The sequence below is a fragment of the Panthera tigris genome, chromosome E1, assembly GCF_018350195.1.
Source record: "Panthera tigris isolate Pti1 chromosome E1, P.tigris_Pti1_mat1.1, whole genome shotgun sequence".
In the NCBI taxonomy this organism is placed as follows: Eukaryota; Metazoa; Chordata; class Mammalia; order Carnivora; family Felidae; genus Panthera; species Panthera tigris.
In genome coordinates, this window is record NC_056673.1 from 50,759,430 (window position 1) to 50,781,166 (window position 21,737).

Genomic DNA, 21,737 nt, shown 5'->3' on the forward strand with positions numbered 1-21,737 from the left:
GGATATACAGGAAAACATAGCAGTAGGACTCATTTTGAGAAAAATAAACACTTTGTTTTATCAGTGTGGACACTAATGCAAAGAGAAGAGAAAAGGTGACCCAACCCACCTGGCCAGGATCAGGCAGAGCAAGGACAGTGGTGCAGGTCTCTGTATTCTAATCCAGTATTCTTCCTACCATACCCCTTTGTCTCTTGCTCATTGAAATGACAGGAAAGGGTTAAACTACTTAAATTTTGTGACTATCAGTTATGTCCAGAAAGGTATGTGATCACGTGGTAACCACCAACTAGCTGTTTCAAATGGAGTTTAAGTTAGCTAGAGGAACAAATAGGTTAGAAAATGATTTCTTCCACTTTTTCTTTAACTCCCCTCATGGGCCAAACTCAGCACTCTGAAAAGGTTTTATTTATTTATTTATTCATTCGTTATTTTACTTATTTATTTATTTATTTATTCATTTATTTGTGAGAGAGAGAGGGAGCACAAGTTGGGGGGGATGGGCAGAGGGAGAGAGAGAGAGAGAGTCAATGCAGAGCCTGATGTGGGGCTCCGTCCGACGACCCTGGGATCGTGACCTGAGCCAAAATCAAGAGTCGGACACTCGACCGACTGAGCCATCCAGGCGCCCCAAAACTCAGCACTCTTAACACCGGGCTCTTGAACAAATGTCATGTATGTAGCTGCGACGGGTTGGGAAGGAACAAGTGGCTCCAAAATGCTCTTTACATCCTTGTCTTCCACCCCTGATCTCAGAGCAATCTCATCTTATAGTCCAGGCTTTCTCCCTTGAGCTGGATACGATATGTGATGGCAGCAGTGTAAGCAATGTGTCCAGGATTGTGGCTTGGCAGCTCTTAATCCCACATCTTCAGTAGCTATTCCCAAGGCAGAAGCCAAAAGGTTGACGTGGGTCCTAAATCGTCATCTGAATCATCATGATGCATCTGAAGGTGTCCAAAATGAAGTCCAGGGCTTTTTAGTGTTACTCTCCTCAAAAACAGAGCCTGCTCATATACTCTTCCAGCTCCCTTCATGTTTGCTGCAGCAATATTAGGTGATGGATTTGCCCATAGATCGAATTCATAGAAATAAGTTCTGATTCTTCCTAGTCCAACTGAAGCATTCTGGCAATAGCTTCTGGGTATAAGATTGTGACTTTCGCTTTGTTATTAAGGTACCTGCAGTTCATAGAAAGGGACCATGTGCTCTCATTTCATGTTCTCCTAAATTAGAAAAATTTAGTGAATGCTTTATACACCTCCATCCCAACAAATATTCCTTGGATTTCTAGCATTCTTTACATTTATCCCCTTCTCTAGGCCTCTAGCAATTCTGAACTCCATTAACCATAATTATAAATCTCCATTATAACTTGATGTATAGAGCAGTTAATATTCACCATCTGTAATCGCTCAAATGAATATTTATTTCAATACTTCAGCTGCAACATCTAAAAATGAGGTAAATAATTTGACAGGGACCTCAAAAGCCTGGATTATTTTCTTTCAACTGGGAAGTATGTGACTTCTTAAAATATCTCAGGCTCTTTTTTCATAGAACTTATATGAATGCCCCTATTGATTTTTTTCATGAGACTGGAAAGGGAAAAGATTTGGATTACAAAATTCTTGGCTATTTTTAGAAAGCATTTAACAATCAAAAGATGTACTGAGAGATTTTTTTTAAGAGAATGCTATGATGTTGTGAATGTGATCCCTAGTTAGTAACTAAAGTGTTCATGTTAAAGTGGTGATCATCATCCAAGTAAAATCATTGTCATTGTCATTGTTGTTGTCTAAGGAAAATAATATTTACTAGTTCTAGTCAGAGTTCTTAGTTAAAACAGAAATGAACAAACCAATTCTGGCTAATTTAAGGAGAAAATTGTAGTTCAGTGGATCTGTAATATCTCTCAGGTTCAAGCTGGAGAACCAGGCTGAAGCAGAAGTCAAGGAAGGAAAGGTCCCTCCAAGATGTCCTCCCTGGACTTCAGGATATCACTGTTCACCAACTGACCTTTGTTATTGCTGCCATTGGTGCTTAACCCCTGGACATTGGCTACTGCTTTGCTGAACTGCACTGTATCTGGACATTCACTGCTCTGCCGTTGGAATCCCCATATTACACTGAAAATTTTCTGACTTCCTACCTGCACTTCCTTCTGTTTTCCACTTAAGGTTCAAATGCAGGTCACAGACTCTGATTGGCTGAGCTAGATAATATTTCCAGAGCTTAGCTTCCAAGAGACAAAGACAGGTTAGATTTGATGCTCCTTTTGTTTGATTGTTAAAAGTAGAATTCCCTCTCTCACCCGTCATTTGGGTGACCATCATCCTGGTTGCTGGAATAGTCGTGATTTAAGCCTGTCTTTCAGATGTAATGATTACATCTATGTGAGAAGATAGCCCTTTATGAACCAGGACATGGATTCTTACTAGACACTGAATATGCCAGCGCCTTGATCTTGGACTTCCCAGCCTCCAGAACTGTGAGAAATGAACATTTGTTGTTTAAGGCACCCAGTCTATGGTATGTTGGGGATAACATCCCAAATGGACCAAGTCAGATGAAAAACAGCATGCTTGCTCTACTTATTCTAGGATTTCCCCCCCCCCCCCCGTTAAGGGGCGATTAGATACTAGGAAATCAGATTTTATACTCCTTGTGACTCACTGAGATAAGGAGTGCAACCAAGGTGCCTCTCCCCTTTTTGTCACAAAGAAATGGGGATGGAGACATATTTTTCAGTATCACTATCTTTCAAGGTACTTTCAAGTTTAATCCCTCTGAGAAGAGCAAAACATCAATTTGACTAAGTGGAAAAATTGGCTCTCTTCACAGTCCAGTAGTGCACCTCATTTATAGGCACTTTTGTTACTGATGGGCCACAAAAGTAGAGAACACTTTGTATGGACCACTAGCCTCCCATACAAACCCTTACATAATGAATGTATCACACATATGTCTACTGTTAAGTAGCCTCATTGATTTGTGTGCGCAAGGCAAGTTTTTCATGGCTGACTACATTTTTATCTAGCTAGAAATAGTAGCTAGAGTGATTTATGGTTTATACTGATGTGAGCTTAGTAGGATCAAAGGATAAAAGGAATTTCTTTCCCTCCAATCGATAATTGGGATGATGACCAAGATAAACCACTTACCAACACATCTTTAAGTGCCATCTCCTGCCCCTTTCCCTAGTTTTCTAGCCCTTTTCTCTGGGACATTCACTGACTTTTATCACCTGCTTGTCCTCCCTCTCTAGAGGACAAATTTCCTGACAGTCCAGGCAACTTATGTTGCGTACTTTTTGCAGTGACAGACCATGACTCAATCATACTTGTTTCTCCAATTGCACTTGACATGGTGCTTTGCTTGTCATAGGCTTTCAAAAGTCGTAAATAAACATGAAAATATTTTTTTAAAAAAATGGGGCACTTGGGTGGCTCAGTTGGTTGAGTGTCCAACTTCAGCTCAGGTCACGATCTCACGGCTTCTGGGTTTGAGCCCCACGTCGGGCTCTGTGCTGATAGCTCAGAGCCTGGAGCCTACTTTGGATTCTGTGTCTCCCTCTGTCTCTGCCTCTCCTCTGCTCGGGCTTGTGTGTGTGTCTCTCTCTGTCTCAAAAAAATAAATAAACATGAGAAAAATTTTAAAAATCGCTTATTCCACTAGAATTACAACTTCACAACATGCAGTGGCATACACATATAAAAGGCTCAAAATGTGTGTGGAATGACTGAACATGATTCTGAGAAAATAGAACCATTTGGAAATTATATACATTTCTGGATGTAGGGTCCTCAGGAGATTATAAGCTAAGTCCCACCAAGAAATAGATTTAGGAACCTTGGGAAATCTATTCATAGTTTGTGCTGCTAATATAATGCAATAAATGGGGAAGAGAACCATCTTCCTCCTAAAGAAACTTACTAGTTCCTTGGAAGTTACTATTCTGAGTTTGTCCTGATGACATTATATCTTATGCATTTTGATTGTCAAAGACCACAAATCACAGTCATTATGACTTATCCTGGTATTTTAGTTCCCTGAGATGAATTTCTTCATCATCATGGAGAAGTAATAGACTGAAAATAGATGCCTCCACAAAGATCATAATAGGTGAGCTCTTTCAAAGGGGAAATTGCTTTTGCTCAAAGAAATGTTCTCACCATTTTACTGCTTTTGATTGTTCTTTCTCACCTTAGTTCACATAGGAAGACATTTTCTTTAATTACCGTAATCAAGTAGGCAGCTTATAGGAAGTGACTCAAAGGAAAAAGGTGTAGACTCCTGTGGGCTGATAACATAGAAGCTGGTGACCACACAGGAAGGCCTTCAACATGGAAACACAATGTCAGTTTTGTGACAGGATCCCATGGCCAAGTAAAAGTCACTGTATTCCTTTATGTTTACATGAAGTCACTTTCAAGGTAGTGTTTCAATATGGATTACATGTGTGGAATTCACTTATATGTCATTATAGTGTATTGTGTAGTCTTGATGAAATGCACACTCTTGCTAGCTTTGAGTCTGAAGTGAAGAGGTGGGTATTTGTTCATTCACTGAACAAATATATATCGAGTGTCTACTATGTGCAAGGCTTTGTGCTCAGGTCTAGAGATGCAGAATCGAACAAAACTGTGCTCTTGTTCAGTGTTTGCCTATTAGGGTAACGTGGAGGGGCTGGGGTGGAAACAGATAATAAACAAGGGAACAAATAAATATATGATATAAAAATATAACACCAGGCCACTATAAATGCTTTTGAAAACCTGCAAAAAAAAAAAAAATTAAAAAAAAAAAAAGGGGGCGCCTGGGTGGCTCAGTCGGTTAAGCGTCCGACTTCGGCTCAGGTCATGATCTCGCGGTCCGTGAGTTCGAGCCCCGCATCGGGCTCTGTGCTGACAGCTCAGAGCCTGAAGCCTGTTTCAGATTCTGCGTCTCCCTCTCTCTGACCCTCCCCCGTTCATGCTCTGTCTCTCTCTGTCTCAAAAATAAATAAACGTTAAAAAAAATTTTTTAAAACAAAAAAAAAAACGAAAACCTGCGACAAGAAGAGAGATAAGCACCGCCAGTGAGGTCAGAGATTTTGACTTTTGGGTGATGGGCATTGAGGAGGGCACCTGTTGGGATGAGCACTGGGCGTTGTATGGAAACCAATTTGACAATAAATTTCATATTAAAAAAATAAATAAATGGGTGATCAGGAAAGTTGTCCTCAAGAGATATTCTGCGACCAGAGGGCCGATGTAGATTTAGTCAGAGAGAGGCCATGTGGATAAGTGAAAGCAGAGTTTTCTGGATAGAGGAGTCCCTGAACTTGCTGTCCAAAGGGATATCCTCTCCCCAGAGAAGGCAAGGGGCTCCGACAGTGAGGATGAGTGGTAGAAAATGAAGTAAGGTAGAAGCAGAGACCAGACCATGTGGCTCTGTTGGCTTTGATAAGACCCCTGGATTTCAGTCCAAATGTTTACAGTATGTAGATAAGCATGAGATCCCTGAGACACCAACTTGCATGCTATAGCAACTGTCTCTTCTATTCTTCTTTCCTTGTCTCCTTTCCCTTTCCTTTTCAAATGTATCACACTTGAAGTTTTATTTTATATCTGGTTTTTACATAGAAAGGAAAAGGACCCCTTTCCTGTTGAAAATACGTTTGTTGATAATATGACAGCTACTGCACCAAGAATATTTCCATCTGATATTTACAGTTACTTTCTGGGATCTTGCTCAGATTAATTAACTAGTCACAGGGTAGGAGAACTGGGATCCCAGGTTAGGGCTGTTTGGCCAAAAAGTCTCTGCCCCATCCTACTCTGCCCCACTGCCAACTGTGTGTTCCTTGGCTCAAGGATGAAGGGGATTCTTTTACCTGAAAATTCTTGGATGGACTTTACCTTATATTCCAAGCTATAGCAGAGACTCATGTCTTAAAGCCAACGTCTCACTCTTCAAGCTGTTCCCAGCCCTTGCTGTGCCGTCCTCACTTTCTTTGTTGACCCGGGGGGGGGGGGGGGCGGATATCTAAAATAAAGGTCTGGAATTGAACCTTCCAGGTTATGGTGACGATAACATCTGTCCGAGAAAGTGAGTTTGGTCTCACAGCTCACATAATTCTCACTCACAGGTGAGAGTGGTGTGGCCAAGAATGTGGCCTCCAATAAGGCAAAAATAAATGAACTGAACTATTTGGAATTTCAAGGTCTTTATAGCATGTCTGAGGTTCAAGACTAAATGAGTCATCCCTATTTCCTATTTGCCTGCCAGTCCCCTTTTTATTTACATATTATGAGAGGAGAACAATATGCTGATATAAACAAAGGAATTGGCACGTTTGGTCTGGGACATGAAAATATTAAAGTCTCACTGTCTTTCTCTCTTGGTTTTTGGTCTCAAAACCTTCTGTTAAGCTAAGGGGTTTTCACGAAAAGGCACATCTGCAAGAAATGTTTCTTCGATTGTACCCCTTAGAGATGTAATTTGTTTTATGTAAACGTTTCCCACATGACTGATTAGTATTGAATTGTTCATCTAAAGTGTCTTCTTAAGGACCCTCCTACCTGTGAAACTAAAAGATATATCTCAAAAGTGTGTGGCGTCCAGAATCCAGTCAAGCAAGGTTTAAACCTTTGCTCCCTGACTTACTAGCAGTATTTTCTTGCCTGATTGAGCCATGTCTAAGTTCTATAATCTGTAAGTGGGTACAATCGGTCTCATCATGACACAGCGAGGTATATGTTATTCTGTGAGATCATGTATACTAAAGTAGTTGGAGTACATTGGAGACCTCACAACTAATAATAATTATATGATGTATAATTATGAGAGTTTAGAAATATAAATATACTGTATTTGTATTGTATAATATATAAATATATTATACTCTCATATAAGTCATTAAAAAGTTGTAAGTATAGATATAAATATATTGTACTCTCATATAAATATAAGAGTATGAGTATAATAATTCTCATAATTATACAGGGAGGTATATATTATTCTGTGAGATGATATATATGAAAGTACCTTTTGCATTGGAAAGCCCACAAATAATAATAGTAGACAACACTGTAATGCTGTCCACATGTGACATGTATCGTTATTCTGTAAAACCTGTGATTGTCCAAGGGATAATCACTTGGTGATTAAAAAAGAAACTCTAAAATTTTTGCTATTACCCCTTTATTGTATTTTTATTTTTATTTAAACATTTGTAAATATTTATTTATTTTTGAGAGACAGAGAGAGACAGCACGAGTAGGGGAGGGACTGAGAAAGAGGGAGACCCAGAATCTGAAGCAGGCTGTAGGCTCTGAGCTGTCAGCACAGAGCCCGACGTGGGGCTTGAACTCAGGGACCACGAGATCATGACCTGAGCCCAAGTCGGGCACTTAACCACTGAGCCACCCAGGTGCCCCTTATTATATTAAAAAATATATATATTTTCATTTCTGACATCAATTATGTGCTTGTCCTTAACACTGACCTAATTAAATAATTACAGAAAAGTCTTGCCAGGTACTACAGAAAAGTCTTGATATGAATTCAAGGTCAAACTGATATGTAGAAAAATTGTTTGCTCCTGGAATTAGAATGAATCACTACTTCTTCTCACTCTTAATACAATTAAATATTGGTCATCTACGAATGGCTATCCCATGAATATTAGTAGCTGACTAGATGATCAGAGCTTTAGGAAATCTAATTTCACAGAATACTGGGCATGTTGTTAGCTCTGAATCACTTAAAGATTCATTTGTATCCTTGTTAGCTATTATTTGACAGTGGGCCAAAATAATCTATAAACTTTTATAATTATATTTAATTATATGTATATAATTATACGCATATAACTTGTAATTGTATCTAATGTAACGTACTGTGTATACCAATAATTGCTTTGCAGACAGGGATGGATTTGGGGAAAGGGGATATGATTCTTGGAAGACGCAGACACATTTCAAGTTGTCCGTTGCTTTTCCTCTGCATGTTGTCTCCTCCTTATTGTATGTCGGCTGCTATAAAGCACCATATTTTCTCCAGTGTGTGTAGAGATAAGGCTGGGGATCGGAGGCGAGATGTGCAAGATGTGTACAAAACTTCTGTCTAAAATTTATTTTTTGCTGTTTATTTATTTGTGAGAAGGACATAGAGGGCAAGTGGGGGAGGGAAAGAGAGAGAGGGAGACACAGAATCCAAAGCAGGCTCCAGGCTCTGAGCTGTCAGCACAGAGCCCAAGGTGGGACTCAAACCCACGAACCCCGAGATTGTGACCTGAGCCGAGGTCAGACACTTAACCGACTGAGCCACCCAGATGCCCCATAAAACTGCTGTCTAATTGACAGTTGTCTGGGAGCATGAAAGGCCTTAAATCATAGCACAGAGATCGGTTACATTGAAGGGATTTTGTATGTCTTCTAGTTAAATGTTCAGAATTTGGGATGTACTGTTCTCTTTTTCTCTCCCAATGATTTATTTTTAAATATTAAACACTGTCCATCTGGTCAAAGAGCTAACTTATTCAAGTTTTTTAAGAATAATTTATCTTCAACTGTCTCTCATTTAGTCATATAATCAGCCGACAAATCTTTATGCATTGCCTACTGTATAGACAGTATATGAGACCCTGTTCTACTTTGCAGACACAATTGTGAGTAAATTCAACATGTATGCTTCCTCCTGCCTTTTCTTCTACGTCATATTCATTGTGAGCGATTAAGAACATCCACACAGGGGGCGACACTTTGAAGTTCTGTGGCGAAAACAACGCGTGACCCCAAAGATAAAAAAAAAAAACACACACACACAAAACAGTTTCCTTCCATCTTCCAGAAAAGAGTTCAAGTTCTCCCCCCTATTCTATTTTGTGAAGAGGAAATGGGAGTTTGAATAAATCTTAAGTCTTTTTTTTATTTCCTTCAAAATATGGATATTAAGTGAGAAAAACAAATACAGGACAAAAGCCACAACAATAGCAACAAACAAAGCCGGAGTCTTCTGGCTCAACCCAACGATGGTAACCTACAGGAGAGGCAACGATGCTGATTTTTCCATCCATCCTTTCTATTAATAGAAGAAACACAAAGAAGTGGCTATTGTCTGGCTTCCTTTTAGCAATTGTGAACACACATTGAAAGGGAATTGGAGAAGAGAATAATTATCTCCTTAGTTGATTCATGTAAACATGTTTTTTTCCTAATTTTCATATTGACAAAACAAAAGGCATTCCCCCATAAAATTTGAAATTGTTACTAAATTATCTAGATGATCTCTTCTATTCTGTTTTGCTGCTGGCAAATGTTTTCCTTAATGTCCCCAGTAATTGCTATGGCTGTGTTCCAAAGATAAATAGAAATAACACGGGGCTCATGCATGCTTTTTAATAGCCGTATTCTAAAAAGATCATGTTTTTTTTTCCCCCAAACAAGTTTCGCAGTGATGCTTTCTATTTTTAATTTGTACTTAACACTCGATTTCAGTTCTCACCATTCATGCGCTCTGTGTTTACTTACCTCACTTCAGACAAGTCTGTTTCCCTTTCTGTTTTATGGAAATCTTCACCATCTGTTCCCGATGCTATAATAGCCTTCCGTGAGGTTTAGGTTTACAGCAATACTGACTTATTTGAGGCGGGTGGGGGGGGGGGGACGGGGGGCAAAGAAAGTAAAAAAAAAAAAAAAAAAATGAACTGTGTTAGTTGCAACTTAATTAATGGAAAACTTTCAGGGCAGTGAAGCATTTTTATTATACACTGTAAAATGAAGCTTGAATTTCCTAAAAATGTATCTATTGCTTTATCTACTATTATTAAGTCCTTGTCTGTTTGCAGGGTGCTTGGTCTTTGAGAGTTTTCCATGGTCATGACTTGCATAAGTGAGGCCAGTGTGGAGAAAGAAGCCTTAAGCCCATGTTTACCTTAATAAGACACCAAATCAACTGAAACGGTGCACCAAGAAAATATAGGAAGGGGTACTAAGCACGTGAAAAGATTCTCGATATCATTAGTCAGTGGGGAAATGCAAGTTTAAGCCATAGTGAGATACTCTTTCACACCTATAAGATGGTGATAATAAAAATAAAAATAAAAAAAAACAGACAAGAGTAAATATAGAGAATCAGGAAATCTCACACGTCACTGCTGGAAATGTAAAATGGTTCAGCCCTTTGGAAAAGAGTTTGACAGTTTCTTAAGAAGTTCAACATAAATTTCTCATAGAAGCTAGAATTTCCACTCCTAGGTTTCGACCCAATAGAAATGAGAACTTACGGCCACACAAAAAGCATGTGCATGTATGTTCACCGCAACATTATTCACGACAGGCAAAAACTGGAAACCATTCAAATGTTCATTAACCAGTGAAAGAATAAATAGAATATGATGTTCCCATATCATGGAATACAGTTTGGCAATAATAAGATAAAATACAGGCCACAACGTGGATGAACCTTGAAAGCATCATGCTAAGTGAAATAAGCCAGACATGAAAGACCACACGCAGTATAACTCCACGTACGTGAAATATCCAGAAAATGCAAATACACAGAGACATGAAAACAAGTGGTTACTTGGGGCTGGGGCAGAAACAAGGATTAACTGTAAAGGGGCAGGGGGATCTCACTGGGGTGATAGAAATGTTCTAAATTAGGATGATAGCGACTGATCTTCAGTTGGGTACATTTACTAAAGATCATTGAGTTGCACACTTCAAATGGGGCTGGGGCCCGGAGTGGATCTTCTGTGCAGGTGTTCTAATAGGGTTTCGGTATGGAAAGGGCAGTTGCCCTCCCATCTAGGCAAGAGGCTTGCCAAGAGTTAGTCCATTCTGTATGCCTCTGCCACCTGCTCCCACTATGAAACCTTTATGACCAATAAAAACAGGAAGTAAGCCGTTCCTGGAGCTCGGGTTTTATATTTTCCTGCCCCAAAGGACAACATAAAATCCATGTTAACCTTAGATTTTATATACTTCAGGTGTTCAAAACAGGGTACGGTGTGATGTAGGGAACTTGAAAGGAGGGCATTTGACCGCCACATCCTGAAATCAGGTGTGAGCAGAAAGGAAACAAGACACCTGGTAATTAAAGCAAACCCAAGGCCAGATGAATAATAAATATAGCAGAGAAACAGGGAGGCATCACCAGTGACGACCAGCAGTGGATTTCAGTGTGTATCCCGTCATACTTCATGGAAACTGTATATGTTAACATTCAGACGAAATCTCAAAAATGGAGATCGTTCTTCCTTCTCACTGTGCATTTATTACAGCAGCAACTTCGGAATCACTTTTTTATGATATGTCAGGATTAAAGCTGCGACACCGTTCGTTCTCTTTCTTTAATATACATTACTGGGTGTCCATTCTGCAGGACACTCTACTAAATGGAGGGGTGCAAAGGGGAATTAAATGTCACTGTTCCTTCTACTGATTTTGCGGTTTAGTGATCTAAGTGCGGTTTAGTGAAATCTAAGATACAAGCCAAGCATACACAAAAATAAATAACTGCGATAAAATAGGACAGCAGGGGCGCCTGGGTGGCTCAGTCGGTTAAGCATCTGACTCTTCATTTCAACTCAGTCATGATCTCACAGTTCGTGGGATCGAGCCCCACGTCAGGCTCTGCGCTGAGTATGGAGTCTGCTTGGGATTCTCTCTGTCCCTCTCTGTCTGCCCCTCCCTCGCTTGCACACTCTCTCTCCCTCGCAAAATAAATAAATGAATGAACATTATAAAAAACAAACAAGCAAACAGGAGAGCAGATGCTAACAGCCAGGAGAGTGGTGAGTGGTAGTTCCTAAATGTCTATCAGTGAAGCGTTCCTGGACTGGTTGCATTGAAATTGTTTGGAAAATAAAATACAGCTTTCCTAGCCCTACTCTAGCCCCTTGCTTCTTAGCGTGGTCTCAGCCTTGGCGTTGGCTGGAAACTTGTTGGAAATGTACGGCTTCTAGCCCCATCCTAGACCCACTGAATCAGAATCTGCATTTTCAGTAAGCTCCCGGGGCCCTCTGTGTGCGTGTCAAAAGTTGAGGAAGAGCTAGTCTGAACTATAGAATTAGACACTCCAGGCATGGGATCCTGGGAGCATGTATTTTTGACAGGCTCCCAGAAGATTCTGGGGTGTAATCATCCAGGGGCAGGCGGGGCCCCCTGGAGACATTGCAGGGGCTCTGTACATAGGTGGGTTGGAGATGGGTCTGGAGGGTAGTGGGCGGAGGGGAGCATGAAGAGAGTTCCACATAAGCGAATGTGTGAAAGCAGTACTGATTGTTCCCTGGAAAGTGAACTCTTATGTGGTCTCCCCATCCTCTCGGAGCCCGTTTCTGCTTTCCTATAAATGTTTAGATACACACGTGCGTCTTTTTTTCATAACGGAAGAAGTGTTCCTGTTCAGAATTGTGGTAATCCTTCTTTTGTTGCTGGATTCAGTTCCCTCTGTTTCCCTCTAAGACCTTGCCCCAACAATGACCTCCTCCTTTCCATGTCTTCAGCCTTTCCTTCTCTATGGGCTCCTTCCCTTCGGTTATAAACATGAGCAAATTTCTGCCATTCCAAACAAAAGCCACCTTTGACCTCACATGTCCGTCCAGGTACTGCCTATCACTCTCCTACCCTCCACAGCTTTGAGAAAATGAGAACTAAGGTTTTTTGTTTGTTTGTTTCCAAAAGAGATACATCCTCCTTATATAAAATTAGAAAAGACAGTAGGGAAGAAAAGAGAAGGCAGAACCATAATATCAATAGCTAAAGATGATAATAATCAACTTGTGTATATTTCTAACATGTTTCTGTTCATAAAAGTACTTTAAGGGGCACCTGGCTGGCTCAGACGGTGAAGTGTGGGACTCTTGATCTCGGGGTTGTAGGTTTGAGCCCCACATTGGGTGTAGAGATTACTTAAAAGAATATTCTTTTTTAAAAAGTACTTTAATACTTTTTAAGTTTCTTTATTTATTGACACAGAGAGAGAGACAGAGAGAGCATGAGAGGGGGAGGGAGAGGGGCAGAGTGAGGGAGAGAGAAAATCCCAAGCAGGCTCCGCCCTGGCAGCCTCGACACGGGCTCGAACTCACAAACCTTGAGTGAGATCATGACCTGAGCCGAAACCAAGAGTCAGATGCTTAACTGACTGAGCCACCCAGGCACCCCTAAAAAAGTACTCTAAAAGCATAAAATGTACCTTTAGTGTTCACACTGTTTCACAAGGTGAATGTTACATTTTTAACATGGTCTGCCTCGAAGATCATTCAGTGACACTGCATTTTAATTTTCAGGGTTAGCCTTAGTGGCCGTATAGTATTCAGTGGTGCAGCTGGATATTATCTTGAACGTATAACACATGTGTTTCTCACCGTGCACACCCTTGACACCCTCTGGCTCCTGCTTATTACAGTGCCTTCTCCCAGTGCCCCCGCTCCCCACCACCACCAAAGGATACGACGCATACCAGGATTAGTAGTCTTCACCTGGGTTTTATGCTGCGGAAATGAAGACAGAATTTTAAAACAGACCGTCATGGGGCGCCTGGGTGGCTCAGGCAGTTAAGCACCTGACTTCAGCTCAGGTCATGATCTTGCAGTTTGCGAGTTCAAGTCCTGTGCCGACAGCTCAGAGCCTGGAGCCTGCTTCGGATTCTGGGTCTCCCTCTCTTTCTGCTCCTCCCTTGTGCTCTGTCTCTCTCCCTCACACACACACACAAAAATAAGTAAACGTTAAAAAAATTAAAAAAAAAATAAATAAAACAGGCTTTCATGACTCATGGTAGAGGCACTAGAAATATTAGAAAGAAAAGTATTGAGCTCATGGGTGTTTCAGGGGTCTGGAAAGAGTTATGCCACAACTGTGGGCAGTGTCCAAGGTCACCATGACTAGGATTCACAGGGGTGAGTTAAAAGCAGAGTTGGAAATGATCAGGCTTGTGTACGGTACCTTTTGAGTTAAACCCAGTGACAAAGGGCACCTGGGTGGCTCAGTCGGGTAAGTGTCCGACTTCAGCTCAGGTCATGATCTCACAGTTCGTGGGTTCGAGCCCCACGTCAGGCTCTGTGCTGACAGCTCAGAGCCTGGAGCCTGCTTCGGATTCTGTGTCTCCCTCTCTCTCTGCCCCTTGCATGTTCACACTCTGTCTCTCTCTCTCTCTCAAAAATAAATAAACAAAAAAAATTAAAAAAAAACAGTGATAAAAGAGGAGAGACTCTAAATTCTATGATCTGAGACTAGAGGGGAACTGGGATGTGTGTCCCCAAAGTCCCAACGCCACCATGGAGGGCAGAGCAGAAATGGAAGTGAGGTAGAAAGGACCTGGTAAACATTCTATGGCCCCAAACTGGTTTGGGAGGAGAGAAAGGTTTACCTGTGCTTTTATAAACGATACTGGTATTAGGTCATCAGGAAAGTTCTGGAGAACTGAAAGAGTCTTGAGCCAAAGACACCCCAACATGGGGAGTCTGCATGGGGGTCAGCATCCAGACCAGCAGGCCTGTGGGTATCTCAGGAGGTACAGGGTGGGGGAGGGGAGGACTCACAAGCCCAAGACAGGCTGACAGATACATGTGGGAATTGTAGCACAGACAAGTGCCAAGCTGCCTCTCCCTCACCTTTTCGTGGCTCTCTCAGCCCATTTTACTGATGTACTCTGCAGCTTAGAAATCTCCTGACCCCAAGTGGTGGCTTGCAATGGTACCTACTCACTGACAAGGGTCTGCCATCATTTATTTAACTTGTCTTGGAAGTTTTGTTTTGTTTTGTTTTGTTTTGTTTTGTTTTGTTTTTCCTCCCAGAAAGTCATTATTATAAGCAATGCATAGCCAGGCATCTTCATTCCTTCTCTCCACCGGGGGCCATCCTTCATTGTTCAACTTGATGTAACCTGTTTTTTGTTCTCTCTATTCTAACAGAACTACTGTTATGAAGGCAATCAATGAACTCCACCTTGTTAAACAAGGTGAACTCACCTTAACTGCTCCATATTTGGCATCAACTCCCTATTTGATGCTGATTTATAGTCCCTTCTTCTGAAACTCTTACCTCTCTTGAATTTTGCAAAATAATATTTTTTATTTGATTTCCTCTACTTCTCTGGCTTTTCTTTCTTAGTTTACTTCTCTGTCTCCTCTTCCTCCAAAACTCATTTAAACGTTGATATTTTTCAGGTTATTCTCCTCTTTGTTTCCTTCTTATTTTCCATTTTATTCGTGTGGGTTTTTAGTCAATGTCTCATGTTTGACTCTCTCCTAAATATGGTCACTCCTGAATCTTTATCTCATATCTGAAATTGTCACTATATTGCTTTATTAATATCTTCTTAAGGATGTTCATCCATCCATCCATCCACTCAACTATCCATCTATCCATCCATCCATCCATCCATCCATCCATCCATCCAACCATTCATTCATTTATCCATTTAATATTTATCGAGTACCAACCAAATGCCTGCCAGATACTAGTCTAGGACAAAGCAACTATATCTGTACTCTGAAACTTTTCACGTTAGTTTGGTGTAACGGAGAGCAAATATGTAACAGGAGAAAACTGCATTTTTTTCAGTCAACAATTCTGAAATCGGGCTCACTATCTTACTCTCCATACCTATGACTCCTCCAACAACATAGCCATGAGTGGTCTGATTATCCATTGGGTTTTTCATGTTAGAATCAACCTCAATTCCTCTTTCACTTTGCTTTGAAGGCAGGATAGCTTGTGGTTAAGAGTCTGGGCTATACCACCCTATAGACCTTGGTTCAAATTTTGTCACTTGCCAGTGGCTTTGGTCAAGTTATTTAACCTCTCTAAGATTTTTTTAAAATTAAAAAAAATCTTACTCCACAGGATTGTTTAAGTGTGTGTGAAATAATAGATAATTATGATCCTTACCTCTATATAAGATAAATGGTAGCTCATTAAATGGTAGCTCTTGTTCTTTTATTATTATTATTATTATTTACCTGCACTCTTCAAAATGGCAGCCACAAACCCATATGGCAGTTAAGCGCTTGGAATACAGTTTACCAAAATTGAGATGTGCTGTAAATTTAAAATACATACTGGGTTTCAAAAGAGTACCAAAAAAAAAAAAAAAAGAAAGAAAAAAGAATGTAGATTGTGTCAGGAAAAGTGTTATATTGATTTTATGTCAAAATGATAATATTTTTGACTATAGGGTTAAATATTATTAAAATTCATGTGTTTGTCTTGTTAAGTGTGGGTACTAAAAACTGTAAACTCACATATGTACCTATCACTATATTCCTCTCGTACAGTGTTCTCAACATCTCTCAGCACGGTTCCTCTGCTCCACACATCCACGGACAATATCATTTCTCTTCTCTGTTACTGCAGTCGTATCGTACTGGCCTCTATGTTTCTTCTCCCTCTGAACTTTCAAAGCCACCCTCTACACTGTTGCCTGGTTGATACTTCTAGAATGTTGGAAAACTTTTTCCACAACCTGTAGGTAAGGCCTGGGGAGCGTAGTTTCTACCTTCTAGACTTTCCTTGGACCCTTTCTCACCTCCTCATGGAATCCCACTGCTCAAAGCTATTCATGCTTCCATGCTTTCGTAAATAGTTTCCTCCTACCTGAAAGCAGGTTTCTCACACTGTCTACCCAAGGAATTCCTCTTTATCCTCAAGAACTGTCTTGTTACCTGTGTAAAGTCTTCCCCACCTCTTCTTTTACATTTTGTTTGTGAAGCCCTCTCTTTCTCTGTGTCAGTTACTTATTACTCTTCTTGGACTTTGGGTTTCTTAAGAACCGGGATTGTAATTTATTAACTGGATTCGCCATATGTGTCGGAACATTTGTAGCATACTAAGTCACCAAAATATTTAAACAAAGGAAGGATAGATTGGGGACTTATTTTTAGAAAAATGAGCAGGCAAGCCATAAAAACGGCTAAACATTCAGTATTGTCCATTTGTGTATTTCCCCCTTGTATTTGGAAAAAAGAACAATGTCTGAGACATACCGATTGCCTGGGTAAATATAATATCACATCTTTTCCAAAGATGATGGGTGCATTTTGTATCAGAAGTTGTATTTGAATTTACAGCCAAGTTTGATTTTCCATTCCCTAGTTCAGCGAATGGAAATAATTGTAAATACTATGTATACCCCTTGAAATCAGCAATTCTTCAATAGAAGCTCTAGAACTTGATCAATTTACTCTTTGGCATGATCCTATCTTCTCTAAATTAAAAAAAACAACAAAAAAAAAAAAACAACAGTAATTCCTTACCCTTGTTGGAAGTTCTGCTCTCGTATGACTTCAAACTATGAAACTCACATGAGTGACTCTGTCTCTAAGGTCCTGAGGTATGCTCCCTGAGTGTTTGCAAGCCTCTGTGCTTCCGAGGTATGGTCTCCATAGATTGTCTCTTGTCTGACAGAAACCTGGCCTGGGAATTGCCCTTACCACTGGGGAGAGCATTGAAACCACTATCAGGTGCTAATGATTTCTGAACCAGACAAAAACAACTGAGAGACGTGAACACAGATTTCTGTGCTGTCATCCCCTTCCTGGTGATTTATTAACTGGAAGGCACTGCTTGTTTTCAAAGGCGGAGGAGTTAGGCAAGGCCTACCCTCATCTCTGCAAAATCCTAAGATCCTAAAAACAGATATAACAGTATACTGACCTAATTTTCCAGGCGAGGGTTACCCAATAGGTCAGTCAGCTAATTCCACATTTTGATGTACTGTGAAAAAGTATGGTCATTGGATCAAGAAGTCAGCTGGGGGGAGGAGGGGAGTTGGCCTTTAAGGGGAAGACAGATAGCAGATGACATCATCATTGGCAGCGGCCTGGCTTGCCTTCGGGGACTAAACTTTCATAAATTATCACAGATTAATGTTTGTGCAGCACGAGTTGTATAGAGGCAAAGAGATATGATGCACTTTGCAGGAATTACTAGTACTAGGAAAGAATTTGCCACACACAAAAAAAGCTATTTCAGTTCACAAGAGTCGAAAATCATGGTACAGATCCACTCAATTTTCAGATGGACTGTTGTGACATAGCAATGCACGGTGTTTTGGATCAGAACGTTATTATTATTAGCATCGCCACTGGTAATTAAATATTGTGTGAATAGATTGGAATGAATAAAATTTCTTTTTCATTTAAGAGTGCTAGTTTCACATTTAACCTCATCGTTACAAACTCTGTGTAAACATAACCTCGCTGGCTGGGTACAACAGGCATCAGCAGACTTTTCCTGTGAAGGGCCACATAATAAATATTTTAGGCACCACAGGCCATAGAGTCTCTATAGCAGTTGTTCACCTCTGTCCTTGCATCACGAAAGCCATTTCATGTAAATGGAAACATGGCTATGTTCCAATAAAACTTTATTGACAGAGGCAGGAAAAAAAAAACAGGCAGTGGGCTGGACTCAGCTCACAGCAGGAATTTGCTGACCCCTCTGCTATAGTATATAATACAGTAATAAAATATAGTATATCTCCTAGATATACCTTCATTTACCCAGCCGTTTTCTTATTGCAGGGCATTTAGATCATTCCCCACATTTCCCTACTCTAAGAAAAATTTTTTCAACAAACATCTCTATGATGAAAACTCTCTCTTGCCCTTCCACAATTGCCCTTAGAGTAGGTTCCTGGAAGTGGAATTTCTAGGTCAAAGGCTACAAATACTTTGAAGGCTTCCTATTCTTTTGCCACTTGTGGCAAGGGGGAATTGGTGTTCCATCTCTGGAACACAGTTTGGCAATGCCTAATTGATGCCTCCCCGAGATCTTACTAGTTCTAAATATGATCCTTTGGATAGACAAAGAAAGAAAGCAGTGCGGATTTTCTGTTTAAAAGAAAAAGAGGTAATTCGGTGTCTTGGTTCTGTGGGTGTGACTGATGAGGGAAGTTCAACTTCTTTACAAGTTTACTGTCCCTTTGCTTTTACTTTATGACAAAGGTTTCATTTATATCTTGGCCCATTTGCTCGCTTGCACTCTCTCTCTCTCTCTCTCCCTGCCTCTCTGTTTCTCTCCATTTTGTCTTTTCCTCTCCAATTTTATTCCGTTAGATCTATTTTAGATGGTAAAAATCTGAGAGCACAGGGTTCTAGAATCAGACCGCCCCAATTCATTCACTGCCACTTCCGGGCTGTGTAACCTTACTTAACTTTCCTATGCCTCATCTTCCATATTTCTAAACCAGAGTCAATAAGAGTAAAGAATAAAGAGAAAAGAACATAAAGCACTTTATGCATTGCTGAACACCTAGTAAATGTTTAATAAGTACTACCTATGACAGTGATAATGAAGGCACAGTTCCCTCATGAGTTAAATATTCTTTCTGTATCTGGTGACTAAATAAATACATTTTCTTTTGACTTCCTTATGGTTTAATTTTTAAAAATTTCCCTTGGGGCGCCTGGGTGGCTTGGTCGGTTAAGCGTCCGACTTTAGCTCAGGTCACGATCTCACGGTCCGTGAGTTCGAGCCCCGCGTCGGGGTCTGGGCTGATGGCTCAGAGCCTGGAACCTGCTTCTGATTCTGTGTCTCCCTCTTTCTCTGCCCCTCCCCCGTTCATGCTCTGTCTCTGTCTCAAAAATAAATAAACGTTAAAAAAAAAAATTAAAAATTTCCCTTGGTGTTATTTGGCTGTAAGGTATGAAGATAGGCTGTAAAATTGATTGGTTTTCCAAATAGCTGGCCAATTATTCCATTAAAAACATTTTTTTAATGTTTATTTTTTGAGAGAGACAGACACACACAGAGTGCAAGTGGGGAAGGCACAGAGAAGAGAGGGAGACAGAATCCGAAGCAGGCTCCAGGCTCTGAGCTGTCAGCACAGAGCCCAACACGGGGCTCGAACTCATGAACCGTGACATCATGACCTGAGCTGAAGTCAGAGGCTTAACGGACTGAGTGAGCCACCCAGGCGCCTTTCCATTTTTATTTATTTATTTATTTATTTATTTATTTATTTATTTATTTATTTTTATTGAATAGTACCTTCTTTCCTCATTTGTTTGTGCTGTGACCTTCATCCAATATTTTGCTTTTTCCCATTTTAGCATCTTCCTCTGGCAAACCTAATGTTTTAAATTTGGCTTGCTCTGGCTTCTTCACCGGTGACTTCATTACTCTGACTGTAACATTGTAACACCCGGTAATGAGACTTATTTGCATTACTCTCATCTCCCGTTTTATTTTCCTTAGACATTCTCATAAGTTTATTCTCTTGGTTGCATTATAGGGCCATGTGGTCGATTTCCAGCAAGAATTGCTGTTAACGTGAATTCAGAACAGAAGGATGTACTACTGATGGAATAACATGAGAATACATTGTCATAAGAAGCATCCTTCCCAGCCTGGAGCATAAGGTACATCCTCATTTAATTCTTCTTTGATATTTCTCAGTGGAATTTTGCCACCCCTCATATCATGTAAAAATAGACAATGTTTAGTGAAAATTAATCGTGTGCAAGGCATTGCTCTAAGGACTTTTAACTTCTAAGATTAAAAGAGAGAGGTTTGTCGTTGTCCCCATTTAACAGGGGTGACACTGAGGAACAAGGAGGGTAATTTGTCCCTGTTTACCATGGGTGAATAAATCGCTTTCCCTGGATTCCAGAAAATGTATGTGTGATTGCTTGGTTAATTATAAATCCATCAGCCAAATCAAATGGTACTTGCTATTTGTTGCTGCTACTTCGGCTGCTCTCCTCCTCCTCCTTCTACTTTTCTTCCTCTTTCCTTCTTCATTCTCATCTTTCCCTATATAAAGTAGCTACCTTCCCTTATACATCTATTACACATTTCCCTTATACCTTCCCTTATACATTTGTCACTGTTCACCGTAGGTCCAAAGTCAGAACCAAAGTCTGTCTCCAGAAGCCCCCTTTCTTAGATTCAGTGACACACTCATCACATACAGTAGATGTTAAGAAAATTCTTAGATATTTTACTGTGGCTGTATGAATGAGATTGTTCCCCCCCCCACCAAAATATTCCTTTTAATTGGTTACTTCTAACATAGAGAGGAAAAATAATTGTCTCTTACTGATACTTTATAATTTGTAAGCAAAAATCTACGTTCAGAGATTTTTAAAAGAACACAGAAAATTGGATGCAGATTATATTTCAAGGGGAGAAAGCAAGCAAGCAAGCAAGCAAGCTAAAATTGAGGTGTTTCCATGAACAAACTGAGTTTTGTTGTAGGCGTTCATCTTGCAAACTGGGAAAAGAACAATTCGAGTGTTGTGCCAGAGTGCCTTGGTTAGCCTGAGGAAGAAAAACTCTGTCTTCAGAACAGAGTTTGAGAAACATGACCAGTGATCATTCTCTATGTCACGGAAGGCTCCATGGACACCCAAGAGAAGAAATCGGAGTTTTCCTGCACGTTAGCATTCTCTTCGGTAGCTTCCTTGAGGTTTTCAACTCCGTTCTCCCTCAGAAGACATTAATAATATGCTACCGGCTTTTAAGTATTTAACTGCATCTACTAGAGTTTTCCATTCTCTCAATACCTTGTTGTCCTTGCTGAATGTTACGATATCTGTCTGCACCACTTTACAGACCAATTATGCAGCTGTTTCCCCACCCTCCACCCCTACCCCCGCCCCTGCGCCCCTACCCCCCACCCCTCACCCTATACATGTGCAGCTGCACAGGTGTGAGGCAGTATAACCAACTGTTGCCGATCAAATAATAGGCTATTCAGAACAATTAAAACATCAACCAAATTTTCTGGCCAGAAAATTGCCT

The 21,737-nt window shown here is 40.4% G+C and overlaps 1 protein-coding gene across 12 annotated transcripts in view; it reads left to right on the forward strand.

Annotated features, from left to right (window-relative positions):
* The window catches only part of KCNJ16 (potassium inwardly rectifying channel subfamily J member 16), a 165,455-nt gene that overhangs the window by 36,352 nt on the left and 107,366 nt on the right, over positions 1–21,737 (forward strand). For 11 of the 12 annotated variants that reach the window (XR_006211042.1, XR_006211043.1, XM_042965957.1 and 8 more), the window contains one exon: positions 20,227–20,353. The gene's annotated coding sequence lies outside the window, so the exon portion shown is untranslated. Of the gene's footprint in view, positions 1–20,014; positions 20,140–20,226; positions 20,354–21,737 lie in introns of those variants that run through there. The other variant, XM_042965959.1, reaches the window with a different exon arrangement.